This window comes from Anas acuta, chromosome 5, assembly GCF_963932015.1.
Source record: "Anas acuta chromosome 5, bAnaAcu1.1, whole genome shotgun sequence".
Classification (NCBI taxonomy): domain Eukaryota; kingdom Metazoa; phylum Chordata; class Aves; order Anseriformes; family Anatidae; genus Anas; species Anas acuta.
Window position 1 is genome coordinate 5,001 of NC_088983.1, and position 21,591 is coordinate 26,591.

General features: G+C 48.5%; 1 protein-coding gene and 3 long non-coding RNA genes across 4 annotated transcripts in view; 1 reads left to right on the forward strand and 3 right to left on the reverse strand.

Annotated features, from left to right (window-relative positions):
• Positions 1–727: 727 nt before the first annotated feature.
• Positions 728–2,723, reverse strand: LOC137856617 (uncharacterized). Its single transcript, XR_011096634.1, has 2 exons — positions 2,035–2,723; positions 728–1,154 (listed from the first exon to the last, which is right to left on the reverse strand). It is a non-coding gene; the product is annotated as an uncharacterized lncRNA (long non-coding RNA).
• Positions 2,724–3,538: 815 nt separating this feature from the next.
• On the reverse strand, positions 3,539–20,606 carry LOC137856618 (uncharacterized). Its single transcript, XR_011096635.1, has 3 exons — positions 20,552–20,606; positions 5,080–5,368; positions 3,539–4,822 (listed from the first exon to the last, which is right to left on the reverse strand). It is a non-coding gene; the product is annotated as an uncharacterized lncRNA (long non-coding RNA).
• LOC137856614 (uncharacterized) overlaps positions 4,135–21,591 on the forward strand; it is a 210,279-nt gene continuing 192,822 nt past the window's right edge. Inside the window, exon 1 of the mRNA XM_068682184.1 lies at positions 4,135–4,173. The gene's annotated coding sequence lies outside the window, so the exon portion shown is untranslated. The remainder of the gene's footprint in view (positions 4,174–21,591) is intronic.
• LOC137858049 (uncharacterized) lies at positions 10,955–12,607 on the reverse strand. Its single transcript, XR_011097494.1, has 3 exons — positions 12,556–12,607; positions 11,151–12,455; positions 10,955–11,029 (listed from the first exon to the last, which is right to left on the reverse strand). It is a non-coding gene; the product is annotated as an uncharacterized lncRNA (long non-coding RNA).

A 21,591-nucleotide genomic window follows, 5' to 3' on the forward strand; every position in this document is an offset into this window, starting at 1 on the left:
GGAACCCAAGCACTTACTGCCCTTTCAAAATAGACTCAAGCCCTAACACTAAAAAACTTCGAAACCCCTACAGGCCTAATCCAAACGGTTTACCACACTAAACCCCTGAAGTCCTATGCCTAAAAGCCCTTAGGACACTTAGGACGCTCAAAACCCAAACCCAAAACAATAGGATTCTCAAAGCCCTAAACAACAAGATTAGGACGCTTAAAGCCGTAACCCCAAAATTAAGATGCTCAAAACACAAAGCCAACCCAAAACACTAGGATGCTCAAAACCCTTACTCAAAACATCAGGACGCTCAAAACTCTAACCCAAAAATTCAGATGCTTAACACCCAAAGCCCTAACACAAAACATTAGGACGCTCAACACCGTAACCCAAAAAATTAGGACGCTCGAAACTCTAACCCTGGAGAACCTAACCTGAAAAAAAAAAAAAAAAAAAAAAGGATCTTAACACACTAACCCTAAATAACTGACCAAAAATAAAACCCTAGGACCCTAACCCTAAAAAACATAGCGACACTCCATCCCAAAAAGAACTCTAAAACCCTAACACGCTAACCCTGAAACCCTTAAAACCCTGTTAAAACTCCAACCCGGTTATACACCAGTTACCTCCCTTAAAGGATATAGAGGAGCTCTCTCAGATACGGCAGTCCTACTTCTCATGAATGCATCCTTTAGGTGAGGAGGGGGAGAAGTAAAGCAAAGAACAACTCACGGGTTGAGATCAGGATAATTTAATTAAATGGAAATAATTATAATAATTAAATAAAGACTACCATGAACTAAACAATTTAACTAAGGGGAAATAAAAAGGGAAAGGGGAAAAGGGAAAATAAAAAGAAGGGAGGAAAACAAACAAACAAAATAAATGACAGCTATATGGAAGTGCAGAGGAAAGAAATTGCTCTCTACTTCCCACAAATGAGCGATGATTGACCACGTCCTTGATGCAAGGCCTCAACGCACGCAGCCGGTGTTCGAGAGGAGGACCGACGTCTTCTCAACGAGAGCCCACCCCTCCCCTCTTCTTCCTGTTTCCACCTTTTATTGCTGAGTGTGACATCCCATGGTATGGAATATCCCTTGGATTGGTTTAGGTCAGCTGCCCTAGTGATGTTTCTCTCCTCGCTTTTTGCCCATCCCCTAGGAGGGTTAGAGAAAGGCCCAATGCTGTGCCACTGCTGCTCAGCAGTAGACACAACACTGGTGTGATAACACTGCTGTTCCAGCTACAACTGCAGAGTACGGCACTGTATGGGCTGCTGCTGGGAAAGTTAACATTCCAGCCAGACCCAGCACACCACCAGAGGTGGATTGTTACGATATGGAGATGGTAGGTTATCCAACGGCTCCCGTTTATTATCTTTTTATTTTTCCTGTTCTTCTTCTTCTTCAAAATTTCTTACCTGCTTTTAGTGTAAATATTAAGGCTGTAAAAGGACATGAAGTCCTCCTGATCCATAATCCTGCATCATCACTTTCTTCCCGGCAGAAAGGTTCCTTCGAATTAACATGTGTATTTAAGGCCTGACAAATACAGTCTTCAAAGAATCCAAAAACGGGCCCAAAGACATGCGGTCTTAAAAGCTCCTTTGGCCATTCTATCACACAATACTGGACCCTTTTTTACTTTTTACGTTACTGGGGCCTCTCTCGTTCCAGTTTCTAATCGTTATTCCTAATGGACTTTCTGCTGGTATGTCTGGTAATTTGCTTCCTTTCTTCTGGTCCCTAGTCTTCGGTTTTGTCTCACCCATCTAGGAATGTTACTCTGGCAATTCCCACAGCCCTTGGTTACCTTAATAAGAGTGTCTTAAAGAGGATTTAAGATCTATCACCCACCCACAAATCCTTTGGGAATCCCTTCGGTCCTGCACCGGCCAAGTCCCTCGCGGGAGATTGGAACCGTGGTAAAGACGACCTCCACAATCGCTTCGGAACTAAATTCCGTCTCAGTCACACTCTTACACACACAGGCAACCAAAACCCATCCAACAGAACAGTATACGCTTTAAACACTTACGACTCCGTTGTCTTCATTCAGATCTTCACACGCAGAATTACGGGCAAAATATACTGCTGCAGCCAGCAAGGGAGCTGAAAAAAAATCAAAACCTTAGCTTACCTGTATTCAGGTTCGAGATGCCATTAGTCCCGACCAGACTCGAACAGCAACCACCAAATGCTGGGGCACCTCTCCTACATCAAATAAGATTCCAAGAAACAAAGCCCTCCTGGACAAGCCCCCTGGTGTCATACATGACTGGGTCCCAAACTGGATTGCAATTAAATTTTACAGTTTTTTTAAATAAATAGAGGTAAACGAGAAGTTGCTCGCAAACAGATATACCGTGCCAGATGTCCTTCAGTACGTGCCCAGAGGCAGACCGGATGTCTTTGCCAACACAGTCCCATCAATGTATTAGTACACCCATGCACTGCCACGTTAACTGCCATCACTAACTGCCAGGCAGGACAGCTCCAGACCAAACACATACACACACAGGCACGCCACAAACACTACAAACAAAACACACAACACATGGCGCAAGAAAAAGTGACCCCCAAAAAGAAAGCCCTACAGCAACAGCAAGTCAGAACAGGTGCTCTGCACCAGACCCTACGAGAGACTCCAATGTCACGACACGCGACTGGAAGCAACTGCCAGAACTGGGATGATGGAGGCCTAAAAAGCCTGCCTTCAAGACAAGAGACCGGAAGGATGGGGAGTGAAAACCCCCTAAGAACACACTTAGGAAATCAATTCCCAAGCAAGAGCTCCTGATGCGGCCCAGACGACTTCTGCAAGAGTGAGGATGGAAACAGACGCGATCTCAAACCGAATACGATGCACAAGACCTGAAACAGATCTGCACTTCAAGCAGCGACTGCAAGACAAGAAGTTCTCGGATCAGAGCCATGATGACAAAACAAGCATTGAGGCCCTTCAGCACAGCCACCGAGTCGCCTGTCTGGTCAGTCCAGAGTCAAAAGTCATGAGGATATCAAGACCCAAGAAGCACAGAACAGACGCTGCAGAAGCAACACTACAGGACAGACCAACAGAAGGAAACTGTCCTGCCTGGCGCACGCACTCACACTACAAAATAATCCTGCCTCTTCTATTAGCCTGGTGACCCAGCCACAAGCACCCTGAACCACCCTCACAGTGGCACCAAGTCTATTCAGCCAGCACGCTCCATGCTGCTCTGGCTCCCAGCTCCCATTAGCCACCCCAGATATGCAAATACCAGGTGCCCTCCAACTTAGCTCCCAGGTTGCTGCATGGTAAAGTCCCTCCGCCTCAAGAAATGCACAGGCACCAATTGTCATCTTGGTCAATTGCCAGGCTCATCATCAGCTGCAAAAACAGAGTACCAGCATTCACTAGGACGCCAGCCCCATTGCTCACCTTCTCCACAATGCTGACTACTGCTGATGCAACCTACGATTGTGCTCACGTGTTCCTCTCCGAGTCCAAGCTCCAACAGTGCAGCCAGTATCATCCACACCACCTGGGAAAACAAAGGGATTAAATGTTCGTTGCATTCACAACAAGTCAGCCAATGGTGTTGGTTTTTTTTCTTATTGTTTTTTTTTGTCTGTGTGTGTTTCCTGTTTTTTTTTTTTTTTTTTTTAAATGTTTTAGCTAAACAACATGCAGAGAGCAGACAAGAGACCTGGGGTGTTTCTAGAAGCAACAATCCCCATGCTTTTGCTGCAGCTTTTAATATTGAAAGGACAGCACAACCATTCAAGTAACTGGAACTTTTTCAAATGGAATTAAGTCAAACAGGTTCATCATCACTTGCAAAAACAGAGAACCAGCATTCACTAGCATGCCAGCCCTGATACCCACCTCTTGGACAACACTCACTACTAGTGATGCAACATACAGTGGTGCAATACCTCTCTGTTCAAAACTCCTTTACCTAACCTGCTCAGTAGCTCCACATGACAAATGGGCCCGGGGGGCGCCGCGCCGAAATGGGGCCGGGCAGCCTTATTCTGCAGAGAAGAAGGAGGTGACCCTGCTCACTCTCTAGGCACTACTGCACTTATGTGGTCAAGGAACCCTACCCCACGGTTTCCCCAAAACAACGTACCTTTTCTTTTTCTTAGTATCTTTTATTTACGTAGAAAGAAAAATCTAGGAGCAGAAGTGATTACATGCCAAAAAAAAAAAAAAAACAATTCCATTCCACTCACAGGAAAAATCACTTACTTCAGTAGGATATCTGAGAACCAAGTGGCTATGCTGGTGGGTCAAAACACACTACAGGACACTGGGGCCAGGCCCTCCGCTGCACCCACTTAAAACCCATCCCTGCACTCACCAAGGTGCAACCCCAACACAAAAAAAACAGACGCAGCATTTCAGCTTCAACAGCTTTGGGAACTGCTGGAAAGCAACCTTCATCCTCAGAGAGGCGTGCTCAGGCTACACAGGACAGGGCTTTGGGCACCACTTTGCTTACCAAAGAAGACCGCAATCAGCACCTGCTTCGTTCCAATTCTCAAGAACTAACATCACAGCCCACGTTGCCTGGGACACCTGATAAACAGAAGAGAAAGCAGCCATACCCTTTTCAAGCCATCCCTGCACGTGTCGCTCCTTGATCATCTGCAACCTCTTCTCCAATCCTCAACCGCTTCTGTGGAGAGCCTGCCATGGCACCTGCAAAGCAAGACCCTTCGCACTCACCTCATGCTACTTGGCAGTTCTGCTCCAATCCAGCTCACAACCAGCCCGCCCTTCTCGTGCTGCTCTTCAGAGTGCAGCTTGGCCCCACTCAGCCTGTGCGAGACACCTGCAAAAGAGAAAGAAAACCACAGGCTGAAGCAGCATCCAAAGCCACAGCACAGCTGGGACAGTTACTCTCATCTGCTCCCTTACCTCGGCCCCCTCACCTGCCCTCGAGGCAGATGTTTCCATCTGCTCTCTTAGGCCAGCTACAACACCTCGGAAATATAAAATAAACAGGATTTTTACTGTATTTTGTGCAGTTAACTAACTGCAGTGACAACTGCACCCCTAAAGTACCTTCTACATCTGCTCATCGCTCACCTTGCCAAAAGCAGCTCCGGTCGTCAAGTCCCGTGTTGTACACTGTGTTTCACCTTAAACAAATGAAAACAGCCACAAGAGAATCAATCATTCACCTGCCACCATTAGCACCCATCCCTCCACAACACAAAGGGACCCAATTAACGATATTATCGTTTCAAAACAGCAGCCCCCTTGCCTCAGCACCTCAGAAGTAGATCAAGACAGGCACCGAGCTGCCTACCGAGTGCTGAACAGTTCCAGAAGGAGCTCTTTCCTGTGGGCAGTTCCTACTACGGTATACACTCTACTGGGGACAGGAAAGAAATAAAAATAAAAAATTCAAAACCCCATATCTGTAAGCTTTCAAGATTCAACAGTACACCATTCAAGCACTATGCAAACAGCTGCTCGCAAGCAGATATACTCTGCCAAATCCACATCTGCCAACCTCCAGAGATGACTGTGCCAGCTGTCCTTCAGTATGCGCCCAGAGGCAGATGTCTACGCCAAAACAGTCCCATCAATGTATTAGTACACCCATGCACTGCCACGTTAGCTATTATCACTAACTGCCAGGCAGGACAGCTCCAGACCAAACACATACACACACAGGCACGCCACAAACACTACAAACAAAACACACAACACTAGGCGCAAGAAAAAGTGACCCCCAAAAGGAAAGCCCTATGACAACAGCAAGTCAGAACAGGTGCTCTGCACCAGACCCTACGAGAGACTCAAATGTCACGACACGCGACTGGAAGCAACTGCCAGAACTGGGATGATGGAGGCCTAAAAAGCCTGCCTTCAAGACAAGAGACCGGAAGGATGGGGACTGAAAACCCCCTAAGACAACTCTCAGGAAATCAATTCCCAAGCAAGAGCTCCTGATGCGGCCCAGACGATTTCTGCAAGAGTGAGGATGGAAACAGACGCGATCTCAAACCGAATATGATGCACAAGAGCTGAAACAGATCTGCACTTCAAGCAGCGACTGCAAGACAAGAAGTTCTCGGATCAGAGCCATGATGACAAAACAAGCATTGAGGCCCTTCAGCACAGCCACCGAGTCGCCTGTCTGGTCAGTCCAGAGTCAAAAGTCATGAGGATATCAAGACCCAAGAAGCACAGAACAGACGCTGCAGAAGCAACACTACAGGACAGACCAACAGAAGGAAACTGTCCTGCCTGGCACACGCACTCACACTACAAAATAATCCTGCCTCTTCTATTAGCCTGGTGACCCAGCCACAAGCAGCCTGAACCACCCTCACAGGGGCACCAAGTCTATTCAGCCAGCACGCTCCATGCTGCTCTGGCTCCCAGCTCCCATTAGCCACCCCAGATATGCAAATACCAGGTGCCCCACAACTTAGCTCTCAGGTTGCTGCATGGTAAAGTCCCTCCGCCTCAAGAAATGCACAGGCACCGATTGCCATCTTAGTCAATTGCCAGGCTCATCATCAGCTGCAAAAACAGAGTACCAGCATTCACTAGCACGCCGGCCATGATGCCCACCTTCTCCACAATGCTGACTACTGCTGATGCAACATACAGTTCTGCTCACCTCTTCCTCTCCGAATCCAAGCTCCAACAGTGCAGCCAGTATCATCCACACCACCTGGGAAAACAAAGGGATTAAATGATCGTTGCATTCACAAGTCAGCCAATGGTGTTGGTTTTTTTGTTACTGTTTTTGTGTGTGTCTGTGTGTGTGTGTGTGTGTGTTTCCTGTATTTATTTTTTAGTCTGCTTTAGCTCAACAGCATGCAGACAAGAGAACTGGGGTGTTTCTAGAAGCAATAATCCCCATGCTTTTGCTGCAGCTTTTAACATTGAAAGGACAACACGACCCAGCAAGTAACTGGAACTTTCTTAACTGGAATTAGCTCAAACTTTTATTCACATTGAAAGAAAAATCTAGGTGCAGAACAGATTATACACCAACAAAATCAATTCCATTCCACCCCCGGGAAAAAAAATCACATACTCTCATCCCCTCCTGTCCCTCAGCCGCTTGCCTGCCCCACGTGGCAGATGCTTCCATCTGTTCTCTTCACCCACTTATAGCACCTCTAAAAGGCAAACTGGAATTTTACTCTACTGGATGTAGGAAAATAACTGCAGTGACAACCGCACCCCAAAAACAACAGTTACCTCTGCTCATTACGCACCAGAGTCACTGCAGAGGCAGCTCGGGTTGAGACGTCCTGCACTGCACACTGCATTGCAGCCTGAACAAAGGAGAAAGGCAGGAAGAAGATAAACATTCAGCTGCCAGCAGTAGCACCCATCCCTCAAAAACATAAGCGACCCCAGCTTTACTTTTATCCTTTCAAAACAGCAGGCCACTTGCCTCTGGACCTGCAAATTAGGTCCAAGCTTGAAAGGAGCGGCCAGCATCACCCACGCCACCTGGGAACATAAAAGGACAAAATGACCACTGTGCTTGCAAGCACCCACCTGCTACACTGCTCCTCTATCCCAAACAGTCTCACCCCGGACCCTCTGAGGGAAACACCTGAGCGTCTTCCCTTCGCTTCAGATAAGGGATGACCAGGCTGACACCACTCACCTTCCCTCAGAGCTTCGTGACATGATGATTTCCCTTCCCTCTCCACAACTGAACCAAGCACCTGCAGAGACAAGGGAAACGCACACTCTGAGGCACCTCACAGCCACAGCGTACCTGCTGCAAGACCTCTCTCTTCCCAGCTCCGGTACTTCAGCTGCTCACCAGCTCTGAGATTCTTCACTCACAGCACCACAGCAAACTCTGCCCAGGCCACACAACACACACTACACAAGCTACATTGCTTAAGACATATGAGCTGGAACGTTCCTACCCAACAATCAGTCGCATCGCACAGGAAGGATGCCGCACACTCCTAGAAACCAAACCTACCAGTCCTGAGAAGCTCCCCACATCCACCTGGCAACCACGCTCAGCACACACACTATTCACCCCTCAAAAAAAACAAGAAGTTAGAACATACACATACACACACAAAAAAAAGAAACAACCGAGCTCCACAAATGCCAAAAAGACATGCGCACACAGCAGCCCCGGCAGGGGTAATCACAGACTTACCCCTTGCAGATAAAAAAGGTGACTCTGATACAACCCTGCTCAGTCTCTTGGTAATGCTGCATCTACGCTGTCAAGCCACATGTAGCCGGTAATCAAGCTGGTTTTAGTCCTCTGCAGAATAAAACGAGTGGGTTTATACATCTAGAGATTAAAGTGCAGCTCAAAAACAGCGGAGTACCCCACCATCCTAGAAAACAATAAGCCACAAACCTCTACTAAACATCCCTCTATTAAGCGAATTCCAAGCACTTAAAAATTCTAGAAATCTATAAACTCCAGTCTGCCTAGAGAACCCTGCAACCGACTGAAGGAAAAACAAAGCACTTACCCCAAGGAGCAGCCCAGGCAGAAGGAGCTCTCTGATAGCATGCCTGGGGCTCATATACCATTCGGCCCCGCCCAGCACCCAAACCCAATCACCTGGAAAAGGGGAGGGGCAAAGCACAAGGAAGTAGAAAGAAAGGAGCAGCAGCAGCAGCTGTTTTTTATTTTTTTATTATTATTATTTTATTTTATTTTAAGATCTGCTTTACCTGAAAACCATGCAGAGAGCAGACAGGTGACCTGTGGTGTTTCTAGAAGCAACAATCCCCATGCTTTTGCTGCAGCTTTTAACATTGAAAGGACGACACGACCAGGCCAGTAACTGGAACTTTTTCAAATGGAATTACGTCAAACAGGTTCATCATCACTTGCAAAAACAGAGAACCAGAACTCACAAGCATGCCAGCCCTGACACCCACCTCCTCCACAACGCTTACTACTACTGATGCAACATGCTACTGTGCAATACCTCTCTGTTCCCAGCTTCTTTACCTCATCTGCTCACTACATTTACCTGAGAAATGGGCCCAGGCAGCGCCGCGCCGAAAGGGGCCCGGGCGGACTTATTCTGCAGAGAAGAAGAAGGTGAGCCTGCTCACTCTCTAGGCACTGCTGCACTTATGTGGTCAAGGAACCATACCCCACGGTTTCCCAAAAACAGTGTACCTCGCAACCCCTCATAAACATACTTCTACTATGTAAATTCAAGGACAAAGTCTAAAAGGCTGCAAGGTCTACCACTCGACAGACAGAAAACACACAGGCAAAAGCACCACAAATATAACAAGCTGTCCCTAAACTTGAAACAGACTACCCCTTACATGCCCACTGCTGCCATTTTCAGACACATGCTCACACAGGGAGCTTCCATGATACACTTCTCCTAAACCCTGCTCCATCACTTTGCCACCAAGGTTTTGACTATGATAATATTTGACATACAGGCAAAGAAGCACAGAAAGCCCGGTAATTCTGCAAAAATCAGAAGGGAACCAGAACCACAAAGCAAACACACAAAGTAACATCACCATACTATCCGTAAAAATGCCATAACAACTACTCACCTGAGGAAGAGCTACGTGCAATACAAGCACCTACTAATAGATTGCTTTACAATGACAGATCCCACCAGTTGCCACCTCAAAAAGACATGCGTACCCGTTTCTACTAGGAAACGCATCAGTCCATAGACTCTGACCCACCTAAAGAACCCTGCAACCAACTGAAATAAAACCAAACGCTTACCCAAAAGTGCGGCCCAGGCAGAAGGAGCTCTCTGATGGCATACCTGCAACTCAGTTACCACTAGGTCCCACCTGGACCCTGAAGCCAATCACCTGGGAAAGTGCAGGGGGAAAGCACATGAAAGTAGAAAGAGGAGGAGCAGCAGCTGTGGTTTATTTGCTTTTATAAGGCTTAGCTCAACAGCATACAGAGTGCAGACAGGAGAACTGGGGTGTTTCTAGAAACAAAAATCCCCATGCTTTTGCTGCAGCTTTGAATACTGAAAGGACAATACATCCAAGTAAGCAACCGATTTCTTTTTCCATCTGGAATTACCTCGATCTTTCATTTCCACAGAAAGAACAATCTAGGAGCAGAACTGATTACACGCCAAAAAATAATTCTATTCCATTCCACTCACAGGAAAAAATCACTTCAGTAGGATATCTGAGAACCAAAAGGCTATGCTGGTGGGTCAAAACACACTACAGAACACTGGGGCCAGGCCCTCCTCTGCACCCACTTAAAACCCATCCCTGCACTCACCAAGGTGCAACCCCAACACAAAAAAACAGACGCAGCATTTCAGCTTCAACACAGTTTTGGGAACTACTGGAAAGCAAGCTTCATACTTAGAGAGGCATGCTCACGTTACACAGGACGGGGCTTCGGGCAGCTCTTTGCCTACCAAAGAAGACCATTATCAGCACCTGCTTTGTTCCAGTTCTCAGGAACTAACATCACAGCCCACGTTGCCTGGGACACCTGATAAACAGAAGAGAAAGCAGCCATACCGTTTTTAAGCCATCCCTGCACGTGTCGCTCCTTGATGAGCTGCAACCTCTTCTCAAATCCTCAGCCTCTTCTGTGGAGAGCCTGCCATGGCACCTGCAAAGCAAGATGGATACCCTTCGCACTCACCTCGTGCTACTCGGCAGTTCTGCTCCAATCCAGCTCACAACCAGCCCGCCCTTCTCGTGCTGCTCTTCAGAGTGCAGCTTGGCCCCACTCAGCCTGTGTGAGACAAAAGTGAAACAAAAAGAAAAGCACAGGCTGAAGCAGCATCCAAAGCCACAGCACAGCTGGGACAGTTACTCTCATCTGCTCCCTTACATCTGCCCCCTCACCTCCCCTCGAGGCATATGCTTCCATCTGCTCTCTTAGGCCAGCTACAATACCCCTGAAATATAAACAAGATTTTTACTGTATTTTGTGCAGTTAACTAACTGCAGTGACAACTGCACCCCTAAAGTACCTGCTACATCTGTTCATCGCTCACCTTGCGAAAAGCAGCTCCGGTCAAGTCCCGTGTTGTACACTGTGTTTCACCTTAAACAAATGAAAACAGTCACAAGATAGTCATTCACCTGCCAGCATTAGCACCCATCCCTCAACAACACAAAGGGACCCCATTTACAATATTATCATTTCAAAACAGAAGCCCCAATACCTCAGCACCTCAGAAGTAGATCAAGACAGTCACCGAGTTGCCTACCAACTGATGAACAGTTCCAGAAGGAGCTCTTTCCGTGAAAGGTTCCTCCAAAGGTTTACACTCTACTGGGGACAGAATAGTAATAAAAAATAAAAGTTTCAAAACCCCGTATCTGTAAGCTTTCAAGATTCAACAGACCTCCTCAAGCACACTGTTCAAGCACTATACAAACAGCTGCTCACAAGCAGATATACTCTCCCAAATCCACATCTGCCAACTACCAGAGATGACTGTGCCAGCTGCCCCTCAGTACGTGCCCAGAGGCAGACCGGATGTCTTTGCCAACAGAGTCCCATCACTGTATTAGTACACCCATGCACTGCCACATTAATCACTAACTGCCAGGCAGGACAGCTCCAGACCAAACACATACACACACGGGCACACCACAAACACTACAAACAAAACACACAACGCAAGGCACAAGAAAAAGTGACCCCCAAAAGGAAAGCCCTACGGCAACAGCAAGTCAGAACAGGTGCTCTGCACCAGACCCTACGAGAGACTCCAATGTCACGACACGCGACTGGAAGCAACTGCCAGAACTGGGATGATGGAGGCCTAAAAAGCCTGCCTTCAAGACAAGAGACCAGAAGGATGGGGACTGAAAACCCCCTAAGACAACTCTCAGGAAATCAATTCCCAAGCAAGAGCTCCTGATGCGGCCCAGACGACTTCTGCAAGAGTGAGGATGGAAACAGATGTGCATCATATTCAGCTTGAGATCACAAGACCTGAAACTTATCTGCACTTTAAGCAGCAACTGCAAGACAAAAAGTGCTCAGATCAGAGCCATGATGACAAAACAAGCATTGAGGCCCTTCAGCACAGCTACCAAGTCGCCTGTCTAGTCAGTCCTGTGTAAAAAGTTAGGAGAATATCAAGACCCAAGGAGACCATAATTCACAACACGCAATGGAGAAGCAACACTACAGGACAGACAAACTGAAGGAAACTGTCCTGCCTGGCACACGCACTCATGCTACAAAATAATCCTGCTGCTTCTATTAGCCTGGTGACCCAGCCACAAGCACCCAGAACGTGACCCAGCCTGAACCACCCCTCACAGTGGCACCAAGTCTATTCAGCCAGCAGGCACCACGCTGCTCTGGCTCCCAGCTCCCATTAGCCACCCCAGATATGCAAATACCAGGTGCCCCACAACTTAGCTCTCAGGTTGTTGGATGGTAAAGTCCCTCCGCCTCAAGAAATGCACAGGCACCGATTGCCATCTTAGTCAATTGCCAGGCTCATCATCAGCTGCAAAAACAGAGTAACAGCATTCACTAGCACGCCGGCCATGATGCCCACCTGCTCCACAATGCTGACTACTACTGATGCAACATACGGTTCTGCTCACCTCTTCCTCTCCAAATCCAAGCTCCAACAGTGCAGCCAGTATCATCCACACCACCTGGGAAAACAAAGGGATCAAATGATCGTTGCGTTCAGAAGTGACCCAATGGTGGTTTGTTTTTTTTATTATTGTTTTTTTGTGTGTGTTTCATGGGTTTTTTTTCGTTTTTTTTTTTTTTGAAATCTGCTTTTGCTCAACTGCACGCAGACTGCAGACAAGAAAATTGGGGGTGTATCTAGAAGCAACAATCCCCATGCTTTTGCTGCAGCTTTTAACATTGAAAGGACAACACGACCCAGCAAGTAACTGGAACTTTCTTAACTGGAATTAACTTAAAATTTTATTTACACTGAAAGAAAAATCTAGGAGCAGAACAGATTATACACCAACAAAATCAATTCCATTCCAGCCCCGGGAAAAAAATCACATACTCTCATCCCCTCCTGTACCTCAGCCGCTTCCCTGCCCCCCATGGCAGATGCTTCCATCTGTTCTCTTCACCCACTTTTAGAACCTCTAAAAGGCAAACTGGAATTTTACTCTATTGGATGTAGGAAAATAACTGCAGTGACAATCGCACCCGAAAAACAACAGTTACCTCTGCTCATCACGCACCAGAGTCACTGCAGAAGCAGCTTGGGTCGAGAGGTCCTGCACTGCACACTGCGTTTCACCCTGAACAAAAGAAAAACACAGGCAGAAGATAAACATTCAGCTGCCAGCAGTAGCACCCGTTCCTCAACAACATAAGCAACCCCAGCTTTACTTTTATCCTTTCAAAACAGCAGGCCACTTGCCTCTGTACTTGCAAATTAGGTCCAAGCTTGAAAGGAGCGGCCAGCATCACCCACGCCACCTGGGAACACAAAAGCATACAATGACAACTGTGCTTGCAAGAAACCGCCTGCCACACTGCTCCTCTATCCCAAACAGCCTCACCTCGGAACCTCACAGGGAAACACCTGAGCGTCTTCGCTTCAGATAAGGGATGACCAGGCTGACACCACTCACCTTCCCTCAGAGCTTCCTGACATGACGATTTCCCTTCCCTCTCCACAACTGAACCAAGCACCTGCAGAGACAAGGGAAAAGCACACTCTGAGGCACCTCACAGCCACAGCGTACCTGCTGCAAGACCTCTCTCTTCCCAGCTCCGGTACTTCAGCTGCTCACCAGCTCTAACTGAGATTCTACACTCACAGCGCCACAGCAAACTCTGCGCAGGCCACACAACACACCACTACACAAGCTACATTGCTTAAGACATATGAGCTGGAACGTTCCCACCCAACAATCAGTCGCATCGCACAGGAAGGATGCTGCACACTCCTAGAAACCAAACCTACCAGTCCTGAGCAGCTCCCCACATCCACCTGGCAACCACGCTCAGCACACACACTATTCACCCCTCAAAAAAAAAAATAAACTTAGAACATGCACATACACACAAAAAAAACAACTGAGGTCCACAAATGCCAAAAAGACATGCACACACAGCAGCCCTGGCAGGGGTAATCACAGACTTACCCCTTGCAGATGAAAAGGTGACTCTGATACAACCCTGCTCAGTCTCTTGGCAATGCTGCATCTACACTGTCAAGCCACATGTAGCATGTAATCAAGCTGCTGAAACTCTCCAGGAGACTAAAACAAGTGTTTTTATACATGTAGAGATTAAAATATGGTGCAAAAACAGGAGCATATGTGACCATCCCAAAAAACAGTGAGACAGCAGCCTCTACTAAATATCCCTCTATTTCAAGCACTTAGAAATCTAGAATTCCAAGCACTTAGAAATACAGAACTCCACAAACTGCAGCCTGCCTAGAGAACCTTGCAACTGACTGAAGGAAACACAAAGCACTGACCCCAAAGAGCAGCCCAGGCAGAAGGAGCTCTGATGTCGTGCCTGGGGCTCATATACCTTTTGTCCCCGCCCAGCACCCAAACCAAATCACCTGGGGAAGATGAGGGACAAAGCACAAGAGAGCAGGAAGGGAGCAAGAGAAGCAAGTGTTTTTTTTTTCTTTCTTTTTTAAAATCAGCTTTATCTCAAAAGCATGCAAAGAGCAGGCAAGATATCTGCAGTGATTCTAGAAGCAAAAATCCCCTTTTACTTTCTCTGCAGATATCAATATTGAACTGAAAATATCACCAAGCTAGTAACTGAAACTTTTTGAACTGGAATTAGTTTAAACAGACTCACCCCCATCTGTAAACACAGAGAGCCAGCATTCATCAGAATGCCAGCCCTAATAACCACCTCCTGCACAACGTTCACTACTACTAAGGCAACATATCATTGTGCAATACCTCTCTGTTCCCACCTCCTTTACCTCACCTGCTCTGTAGCTCCACATGACAAATGGGCCCGGGCGGCGCCGCGCCGAAATGGGCCCGGGCGGCGCCGCGCCGAAATGGGCCCGGGCGGCGCCGCGCCGAAATGGGCCCGGGCGGCGCCGCGCCGAAATGGGCCCGGGCGGCGCCGCGCCGAAATGGGCCCGGGCGGCGCCGCGCCGAAATGGGCCCGGGCGGCGCCGCGCCGAAATGGGCCCGGGCGGCGCCGCGCCGAAATGGGCCCGGGCGGCGCCGCGCCGAAATGGGCCCGGGCGGCGCCGCGCCGAAATGGGCCCGGGCGGCGCCGCGCCGAAATGGGCCCGGGCGGCGCCGCGCCGAAATGGGCCCGGGCGGCGCCGCGCCGAAATGGGCCCGGGCGGCGCCGCGCCGAAATGGGCCCGGGCGGCGCCGCGCCGAAATGGGCCCGGGCGGCGCCGCGCCGAAATGGGCCCGGGCGGCGCCGCGCCGAAATGGGCCCGGGCGGCGCCGCGCCGAAATGGGCCCGGGCGGCGCCGCGCCGAAATGGGCCCGGGCGGCGCCGCGCCGAAATGGGCCCGGGCGGCGCCGCGCCGAAATGGGCCCGGGCGGCGCCGCGCCGAAATGGGCCCGGGCGGCGCCGCGCCGAAATGGGCCCGGGCGGCGCCGCGCCGAAATGGGCCCGGGCGGCGCCGCGCCGAAATGGGCCCGGGCGGCGCCGCGCCGAAATGGGCCCGGGCGGCGCCGCGCCGAAATGGGCCCGGGCGGACTTATTCTGCAGAGAGGAAGAAGGTGAGCCTGCTCACTCTCCAGGCACTACTGCACTTATGCGGTCAAGAGACATTACCCCACTGTTTCCCAAAAACAACTACCTGGAAACACCTAATAAACATACTTCTAATATGTCAATTCGAGGACATCAAGACTAAAAGGCTGCAAGGTCTAAACACTCGACAGACAGAAAACACACAGGCAAAAGCACCACAAATATAACAAACTGTCCCTAAACTTGAAACAGACTACCCCTTACGTGCCCACTGCTGCCATTTTCAGACACATGCTCACACAGGGAGCTTCCATGATACATTTCAACTAAACTCTGCTCCATCTCCTTAACAGCAAGGCTTTGACTTTGATAATATTTGACATACAGGCAAAGGCTCACAGAAAGCCCCGTAATTCTGCAAAAATCAGAAGGGACCCAGAACCACAAAGCAAACACACAAAGTAACATCACCATACTATCCGTAAAACTGCCATAACATCTACTCACCTGAGGAAGAGCTGCGTGCAATACAGGCACATACTACTACTAGATTGCTTTACAGTGACAGATCCTACCAGTTACCAACTCAAAAAGATAGGAGTACCAGTTTCTACTTCAGAACGCATCAGTCCATAGACTCTGACCCACCTAAAGAACCCTGCAACCAACTGAAATAAAACCAAACGCTTACCCAAATGTGCAGCCCAGGCAGAAGGAGCTCTCTGATGGCATACCTGCAACTCAGTTACCACTAGGTCTCACCTGGACCCTGAAGCCAATCACCTGGGAAAGTGCAAGGGGGAAAGCACAAAAAAAAAAAATCAGAAAACGAGCAGTAGCTGTGGTTTCTTTATTCATTTATATGGCTTAGCTCAACTGCATGCAGAGTGAAGACAGGAGAGCTAGCGTGTTTCTAGAAACAAAAATCCCCATGCTGTTGCTGCAGCTTTGAATATTAAAAGGACAAACTGATTAAGAAAGTAAACTGATTTTTTTTCCACTCTGGAATTAGCTCAATATTTTATTTACATAAAAAGAAAAATCTAGGAGGAGAACAAATTACATGGAAAAAAAAACAATTCCATTCCACTCGCAGGAAAAATCACTTACTTCAGTAGGCTACCTGAGAACCAAAAGGCTATGCTGATGGGTCAAAACACACTACAGGACACTGGGGTTCAGGCCCTCCGCTGCACCCACTTAAAACCCATCCCTACACTCATCAAGGTGCAAGCCCAACACAAAAAAAAACAAAGCATTTCAGCACCTGCTTTGTTCCGATTCTAAAGACTAACATCACAGCCCACGTCGCCAGTGACACCTGATAAACAGAAGAGAAAGCAGCCATACCCTTTTCAAGCCATCCCTGCACGTGTCGCTCCTTGATCATCTGCAACCTCTTCTCAAATCCTCAACCGCTTCTGTGGAGAGCCTGCCATGGCACCTGCAAAGCAAGACGGATACCCTTCACACTCACCTCGTGCTACTTGGCTGTTCTGCTCCAATCCAGCTCACAAACAGCCCGCCCTTCTCGTGCTGCTCTTCAGAGTGCAGCTTGGCCCCACTCAGCCTGTGCGAGACACCTGCAAAAGAGAAACAAAAGCATAGGCTGAAGCAGCATCCAAAGCCACAGCACAGAGGGAGAGATACTCTCATCTGCTGCCTTACATCTGCCCCCCTCACCTCCCCTCGAGGCAGATGCTTCCATCTGCTCTCTTAGGCCAGCTACAACAACTCTGAAATATAATCAGGATTTTTACTGTATTTTGTGCAGTTAACTAACTGCAGTGACAACTACACCCCTAAAGTACCAGCTACATCTGCTCATCGCTCACCTTGCCAAAAGCAGCTATGGTCAAGTCCCGTGTTGTACACTGTGTTTCACCTTAAACAAATTAAACGAAAGTTGCCTACCAAGTGCTGAACAGTTCCAGAAGGAGCTCTTTCCCATGACAGGTTCCTCCTAGGGTTTACACTCTACTGGGGACAGGAAAGAAATAAAAATAAACATTTCAAAACCCCATATCTGTAAGCTTTCAAGATTCAACAGACCTCCTCAAGCACACCGTTCAAGCACTATACAAACAGCTGCTCACAAGCAGATATACTCTCCCAAATCCCCAACTGCCAACCACCAGACATGATTGTGCCAGCTGCCCCTCAGTACGTGCCCAGAGGCAGACCGGATGTCTTTCCCAACACAGTACAAACAATGTATTAGTACACCCATGCCCTGCCACATTAATCACTAACTGCCAGGCAGGACAGCTCCGGACCAAACACACACACAGGCACGCCACAAACGCTACAAACAAAACACACAACACACGGCGCAAGAAAAAGTGACCCCCTGAGGAAAGTCCTAGGGCAACAGCAAGTCAGAACAGGTGCTCTGCACCAGACCCTACGAGAGACTCCAATGTCACGACACGCGACTGGAAGCAACTGCCAGAACTGGGATGATGGAGGCCTAAAAAGCCTGCCTTCAAGACAAGAGACCAGAAGGATGGAGAGTGAAAACCCCCTAAGACAACTCTCAGGAAATCAGTTCCCAAGCAAGAGCTCCTGATGCGGCCCAGATGACTTCTGCAAGAGTGAGGATGGAAACAGACGCGATCTCAAACCGAATATGATGCACAAGACCTGAAACAGATCTGCACTTTCGAGCACTTCTTGTCTTGCAGTCGCTGCTTGATCAGAGCCATGATGACAAAACAAGCATTGAGGCCCTTCTGCACAGCTACCAAGTTGCCTGTCTGGTCAGTCCGGTGTAAAAAGCCAGGAGGATATCAAGACCCGAGAAGCACAGAACAGACACTGCAGAAGCAAACAGGACAGACGAACAGAAGGAAATTGTCCTGCCTGGCGCACGCACTCAAGCTACAAAATAATCCCGCTGCTCCTGTTAGCCTGGTGACCCAGCCACAAGCAGCCTGAACGTGACCCAGCCTCAACCACCTTCACAGTGGCACCAAGTCTATTCAGCCAGCACGCTCCATGCTGCTCTGGCTCCCAGCTCCCATTAGCCACCCCAGATATGCAAATACCAGGTGCCCCACAACTTAGCTCTCAGGTTGTTGGATGGTAAAGTCCCTCCGCCTCAAGAAATGCACAGGCACCGATTGTCATCTTAGTCAATTGAAGGCTCATCATCAGCTGCAAAAACAGAGTAACAGCATTCACTAGCACGCCAGCCATGATGCCCACCTTCTCCACAATGCTGACTACTACTGATGCAACATACGGTTCTGCTCACCTGTTCCTCTCCGAATCCAAGCTCCAACAGTGCAGCCAGTATCATCCACTCCACCTGGGAAAACAAAGGGATTAAATGTTCGTTGCAATCACAACAAGTCAGCCAATGGTGTTTTTTGTTGTTGTTGGTTTTTGTGTGCGTTTCCTTTATTTCTTTTTTTTAAATCTGCCTTAGCTCAACAGCATGCAGAGCACAAACAAGAGAACTGGGGTGTTTCTAGAAGCAACAATCCCCATGCTTTTGCTGCAGCTTTGAATATTAAAAGGACAATACGACCCAGCAAGTAACTGGAACTTTCTTAACTGGAATTAGCTCAAACTTTTTTTTTTTTTAAATAGAAAGAAAAATCTAGGAGCAGAACAGATTATACGCCAACAAAATCAATTCCATTCCACCCCCGGGAAAAAATCACATACTCTCATCCCCTCCTGTACCTCAGCCACTTGCCTGCCCCACGTGGCACATGCTTCCATTTGTTCTCTTCACCCACTTATAGAACCTCTAAAAGGCAAACTGGAATTTTACTCTATTGGATGTAGGAAAATAACTGCAGTGACAACCGCACCCCAAAAACAACAGCTACCTCTGCTCATTACGCACCAGAGTCACTGCAGAGGCAGCTCGGGTTGAGACGTCCTGCACTGCGCACTACACACTGCATTTCAGCCTAATGAAAGGCAAAACACAGGCAGAAGATAAACATTCAGCTGCCAGCAGTAGCACCCATCCCTCAACAACAAAAGGCACCCCATCTTTAGTTTTATCCTTTCAAAACAGCAGGCCATTTGCCTCTGGACCTGAAAATTAGGTCCAAGCTTGAAAGGAGCGGCCAGCATCACCCACGCCACCTGGGAACACAAAAGGATACAATGACCGCGGTGCTTGCAAGCACCCACCTGCCACACTGCTCCTCTATCCCAAACAGCCTCAACTCAGACCCTCACAGGGAAACACCTGAGCGTCTTCCCTTCGCTTCGGATAAGGGATGACATGGCTGACACCACTCACCTTCCCGCAGAGCTTCGTGACATGAAGATTTCCCTTCCCTCTCCACAACTGCACAAAGCACCTGCAGAGACAAGAGAAACACACACTCTGAGGCACCTCACAGCCACAGCGTACCTGCTGCAAGACCTCTCTCTTCCCAGCTCCGGTACTTCAGCTGCTCACCAGCTTTAACTCAGGTTCTTTGCTCACAGCAGCACAGCAAACACTGCCCGGGCCACACAACACACACTACACAAGCTACAATGGCTAAGACACACAAGCTGGAACGTTCCGGCCAACAATCAGTCCCATTGCACAGGAAGGCTGCCGCACACCCCGAGAAACCAAACCTACCAGTCCTGAGCAGCTCCCCACCTCCTCCTGCCAACCACGCTCAGCACACACACTATTTGCCCCTCAAAAAAAAAACAAAAACTTAGAACATACACACACAAAAAACAACTAAGCTCCATAAAGACCAAAAAGACACGCACACAAAGCAGCCCCAGCAGGGGTAATCACAGACTTACCCTTTTGCAGAGGAAAGAGCAGACTCTGATACAACCCTGCTCAGGCTCTTGGTAATGCTGCATCTACACTGCCACCTCGGACCCTTACAGGGAAACACCTGAGCATCTTCCCTTCAGATAAGAGATGACCAGGCTGACAACACTCACCTTCCCTCACTGCTCCGTGACACGAGTATTTCCCTTTCCTGTCCACGACTGCACAAAGCACCTGCAAAAAAAAGACAGAAAAGCGCACTCTGAGGCACCTCACAGCCACAGTGTACCTGCTGCAATAATACCTCTCTCTTCCCAGCTCTCTCCAGCTGGGAGAGAGAGGTATTATTGCAGCAGGTACACTGTGGCTGTGAGGTGCCTTCAGCTGCTCACCAGCTCTGAGATTCTTCGCCCACAGCACCACAGCAAACTCTGCCAGGGCCACACAACACACACTACACAAGCTCAATTGCCTAAGACACACAAGCTGGAACGTTCCAGCCCAACAATTAGTCACGTCACAGGAAGGATGCCGCACACTCCTAGAAACCAAACCTACCAGTCCTGAGCAGCTCCCCACCTCCTCATTCTAACCACACTCAGCAAACACACTATTTGACCACCAAAAAAAAAAAAAAAGAACATGCATACACACAAAGAAAAACAACCGAGCTCCACAAATGCCAAAAAGACATGCACACACAGCAGCCTCGGCAGGGGTAATCACAGACTTACCCTTTGCAGATAAAAAAGGTGACTCTGATACAACTCTGCTCAGTCTCTTGGTAATGCTGCATCTACGCTGTCAAGCCACATGTAGCCGGTAATCAAGCTGGTTTTAGTCCTCTGCAGAATAAAACGAGTGGGTTTATACGTCTAGAGATTAAAGTGCAGCTCAAAAACAGAGCAGTATCGCACCATCCTAAAAAACAATAAGCCACAAACCTCTACTAAACACCCCTCTATTAAATGAATTCCAAGCACTTAAAAATTCTAGAAATCTATAGACTCCAGCCTGCCTAGAGAACCCTGCAACTGACTGAAGGAAAAACAAAGCGCTTACACCAAGGAGCAGCCCAGGCAGAAGGAGCTCTCTAATACCATGCCTGGGGCTCATATACCATTTGGCCCCGCCCAGCACTCAAACCCAATCACCTGGAAAAGGGGAGGGGCAAAGCACAAGGAAGTAGAAAGAAAGCAGCAGCAGCTGTTTT